At 31.9% G+C, this 5,030-nt stretch overlaps 1 pseudogene; it reads left to right on the top strand.

Moving 5' to 3' along the window:
* The first annotated feature begins 1,114 nt into the window (after positions 1 to 1,114).
* Positions 1,115 to 3,613, top strand: LOC130975348 (arginine--tRNA ligase, chloroplastic/mitochondrial-like; annotated as a pseudogene).
* The last annotated feature ends 1,417 nt before the right edge of the window (positions 3,614 to 5,030 follow it).

Genomic DNA, 5,030 nt, shown 5'->3' with positions numbered 1-5,030 from the left:
TGTTGCCTGCATGCTCGACATGTGTGCTGCTTCAACATGTAGGGTGTGTGATAACCAGAACTTGACAGTGGCAAATTTCTGCTGAAATTTATGTAAAAGTTGTCTCGAAATTTGATATAAAATTCCTACAAACTCAACACGCAGGGTGCGTGGTGTATAAGAGTTTTTGCAACTCCACACTTCTGTGAAACACTCCAATTAACAATATTCAACAAATACACCACTTTTTATCCATATTAAAATAGTTTTTGTAGAAATTCAAACTTTGTGTTTTAGTTCAAATTTCAAAATATCTACATATTTAGAAATTTATAAATTTAAAACGGAATAATAAATGATTTCTAAAAATCTATTAAAAATCATCTTTTGACTCATTAACATCTTAAGAATTATTATTGGGACTTTTGATGTTGAAAAATTATTATAAATTATAACTCTCACTACTACATTTCACACATTTGGTAACATTTATCTTTTAACATTTATTAAAATGTTAGTAATTATAATAAAATTAAATATTAAGTAACATTTATAATAAAGTGTTAGTAAATATATTTAATTTTTATAAAAAGTTTACAAAAACTATTACCAATTCCTAATCTCGTCGATAAAAAAATTTTTTACTGCTCTGAAATTGAATCCACCATCATTCTCACTCTCACTCTCATTCTCAGTGCTATGGATTTTTCAATCTTGCTCTGCCTCCTCAATCTCTCAATTCTCCAAATCTCTCGATCTTGTTCTGCCTCCTCAATTTTCGGTTTTGCCTCCTCTCGATCTCTCTCTGCCTTGTCAATCTCATGCATGATTCAATCGCACACTCAATCTCATTTCAGTAAGGTAAGATTTGAAATCTTAGGTGATTCTCTTTAAATTCCTAGAATTTGATTTTCATAGTTGTAGTTGATTCTTCAAATCTCTTCAAATGGAAAGAGTACGAGTTTAGTAAAAATGAACTAATTCCCTCTTCAAATTTTTAGAAGTTTTAATCCAATTAGCTCCGTGACAGTTGAATAGCTAATCGATCTTAATGAATTTGTTGACTCGTGATCTAGCAGGTCAAATCAAAGGAGATTTTTAATTTGAGGAGGTAGGAACCCTAAAATTGATTGCGATGGGGTGAGAAAAGATTGCGATTCGAAGGATCGACAATTCAACGAGCTGGCAAGTAACATTTTCGAAGAGAAGGAATGGATTGTTGAAGAAAGCTAAAGAATTATCCATTCTCTCTAATGCTGAAGTGGATTGATTGTATTCTGTAGCACTGACAAGCTTTATGAATATGCAAACACTAGGTAATTAATTAATTAATTAAGACTATTAATTAACTATCTATAATTACTTAGTCTCCTTCTTTTCTCTTTGATTTATGATTGAGTGTGCTTAGTTATTTTACATTTTACCAACTTTTTCTTCTTTTTCATTTTTTTTACTGAGGAAAAATATCTATTCTTAATAAAGTGAATAATTAATTAAACATGAACACATTGATTGTGTTTCAAAGATATATTTTCGTAGACTTAATGATTGGGGGTCAGTTGTGCTAGCTGTATGGAACATTTTTATATATTGCCACTTGCATTTAGAAAAATGGCAGAACGAGTCCAAATTCCCTTGCCTTGCTAGAGTTTGATGACAGCCCACCAAGAAAGAAAAATAAGAAAATGGCTTCTTTAATGATTGAAATAATGAATTATAAAAACATTTCTTCATTTGTTGGTAATCTAATACCAGATGATGAAGCTCAGAAAAGATGGAGATGGCGTTACGAATTGAAGGTTAAGGACTCAATGTTTTTGAGATTCTTTTCATGAGTTTCCTTTTTATCTAATTTTTCTGCTCAAGCATGCAGGACAAAAATAAAGGCCAAAAGTTTAAAATAAAGTAAGTTTGAACTACTAATTCACAAACTCATATGTTGCTATTTTTAAACTCATACCTTAGATTAGATTATATATTTATTTCTTTAATGTTGTTGATTTGTAGCATAGATGAAGAAGACAAGATCATTGTAAATGTGAAGTGCCACTATGCTCAAGCAAAAATCGGTAATTGCATTTTTAGTTGCATTTTTAGTTTTGGTGATTGTGCAATTACAAAAGTAAGTGCATAGAGTTGAAGACATACAATCTTTATCCTATTAAAATTTGTTGTGACTTTTAATTAAACTGTGTAACATCTTTTTTTTTCTAATTGGCATATTTGTATCCTTTTTAAACTTAACGGTATTTGTTGCGACTCCGTGTCCCGTTCTTGTTTTCCTCCATTGCTGATTTGCTTTTGAGGTGCTATAAATGGCAATTCAATAACGGAAGCTCAACAAATTGTAGGATAATTTACACAGATTATAAGGGGAATCCTGATAAAAACCCATTACTCATCAACACAAGAAGTAACAGTCTTCCTCTGGTCAGTTTTCTCTCTATCTTTCAAATATTCATTTCAATTTCTATGCTTTGTTCCACTAGAAATAAGTTTACTTCACAGCATGGCCACAATATGATGAGCTTTATAGTTTGCCCTTTTTCTTTCTTACTCGTGCTAAAAATATGTATCTTTTATTTATTTTTTTTAAGAGCTAGAAGGGTCTATTGTTGGATTTTTGCTCTCAAGTTTTGTATACAACTTAGCTGTTTGTGGACATAAGTTTTAGACTTGAGTTCTATTGGGTTTGAATCTTTCTTGTGTTTTAGACTGTAATAAGTGTAAGTATTGACATAGAAGTTACATTTTTAGTCATGAATTAAGAAATTGATTATTAAAAGGCTTATTTGATTCTCTTTTCTTTTTTTTCTCTCCCCTGATTACACCCTGCATCGATGACATGAGTCTGTTTTGTTGCTGTTGTGTAGACAGCTTTACTGAAGATTGCATACCGAAAATTTGATACAACGGCAACTACGGCACAGACATTGTCAACCATGGCAGTTGTAAGTACATTGAGTTCCCATATGGCATCCTAAGATTTTGCAATAAGGTGCTGATCTTAGGACTAATGTTGTTTGTTTAGATCCAGGGTGCCGAAAACTTGGGTAATGTTAAAAGGCAGTTGGTACAGCTGTTTGAGGTATCTCTGTGAGCAATCGTACCTAGCGAGACAGATGTAGCACCATTATTTGATGCTTGCATTACAAAATCTGGTGTAAGATTTGGTGATTACTAATGGTGAGTTGAAAGTTAAAACATTTTTCCGCCAGTCAACAAATACTTGAGGCTGTAATAGCATTGTTTATCACCATTGTAAACCATTAACTTTTATTAATAATGTTTTTTCCTTGGCAGTAATAATGCAATGGGTTTATGGTCTAAGATAAAAGGAAAGCAGATAAAGTTTAGGGATCCTATTGTTGTTGGGCAGGTATAACATGTGAAGTTTCTTTTACTTCTTCCTGCTTCACCAGTGTTTATTTTCTTTTAAATTCTCATATGAATTATTGATTTATGAATAAGACTCTGACTTTTTTATGTCAAATGATACTGTGTGTAGGCCATAATGAAGAATCTTTCCCCTTCTGATATGACAGAATCATACTCTGTAACTGGCCCTGGATTTGTGAATGTTGTCTTATCAAGAAATTGGATAGCACATGTGACTGCATTTTTGACCTTCTAGTTCTAAAAGTAGTATCTATAAGTATGTAGCCTTTTATACTGTTATCTTCTCCCTTGATAAATTAGATTTAGATGGGAAATAACAAGTGTACCTTTTGACATCTGAATTACTAATTTATTGCACTGAGAAAATAATTTGTTTAATTTATAACACCATATGAAACGGTCGCTTCTGCATATGGCTATTAATAGTGGTTTTTCTATAGTAGTACATTGTACAGCTAGTGAACCTTAAAATTTTAAGTGGACAAGAGAAGAAATTATATGTATGTTCAAATGATTCTTGTGCAGGGTCAAGATTATTTTAGAGTCTAATGGTTTTACAGAGTTCAAGATACAGTGAATATAGAGTATGTCATGAAGTTTATTTGGTAATGTCAATGGATGCGCCATGAATGTTGCTTCCATTTGCCTTTCAGGTAATCTAAGATGAAGGCCGTTTCCATGACAAGAGGCGTTTATTCTATTCATCAATAATGAATTACAACTTAATAGACTGCATTATAGCAAAAGCTAATGTAACGCTTGTAACACCTAGGGTATGGCACATTTAAGGGACTTTCTCAATTGCATTTCTTTTATTGATTATTGTTTGTGCTACTGCCTTAGTCATACTAATAACCAAATTGACGTTTATGTCACATTTAAGAGTTCTTGATTTTGGTGATTGCTGCTTTGGGGAATGAGATCACTGAGTTAAAAACCCTACTAGAGGTAACATACTTAAGAGTATAAGAGTTACTTCGATGTATTTTTTGATATTGTGAAATGTGATGGCATGGCACAGAACATGACATCTTTGGAGGAAAAGAAGGTTGGAGTAAAGGGGCTGAGGAAGAAGAAAACAGACGAGTCAAAGCATTTTGTTTGGAAGGATGACATCAAAGTCCCTTCCGGAAGAATAGTTGCATCAGAGTATAAAGATAGCCCTTTGGAATACAATGAGTGTGCTGTTTATGATCCTAAACATGTGAGAATATGCTACTTATATAGTGGAAGTCAAGTATAGGAGAAAGAAGCAGTGATGGACACCGCAGAGTGAAAAGATCAACATTTTGTGATGGTGAAATTAAGGACCATGTGTTTTGGCTGAAGCTCCTTCAAGTTTAGAAAGAAGTTTAGAACCATTGGTCAGCATTAAATATTTGTTCTCTTGTGTGATTGGTAAAATATTTGTATCACTTTTCCTTTTCTTTTTTATATGGAATGTTCATAGAGTTTAAGTGCTATAAGTATTTTTTTATCATTTTATTTGCATCACAAAGCAAACTTGTACAATGATTATTGATTAATGAAAGACGCTATAAAAATTTTATTTTATGAATTTGTGAATTTAATGAAATATTTCATGTTGTAGTAATTAATTTTAGTATATTTATATTGTGTATAATATAAAATATTGAATAGTATAATATAAC

This window comes from Arachis stenosperma, chromosome 4, assembly GCF_014773155.1.
Source record: "Arachis stenosperma cultivar V10309 chromosome 4, arast.V10309.gnm1.PFL2, whole genome shotgun sequence".
NCBI lineage: Eukaryota > Viridiplantae > Streptophyta > Magnoliopsida > Fabales > Fabaceae > Arachis > Arachis stenosperma.
The sequence above is the reverse complement of the archived record's forward strand: the minus strand, read 5'-3'. Positions and strand labels throughout refer to the sequence as shown.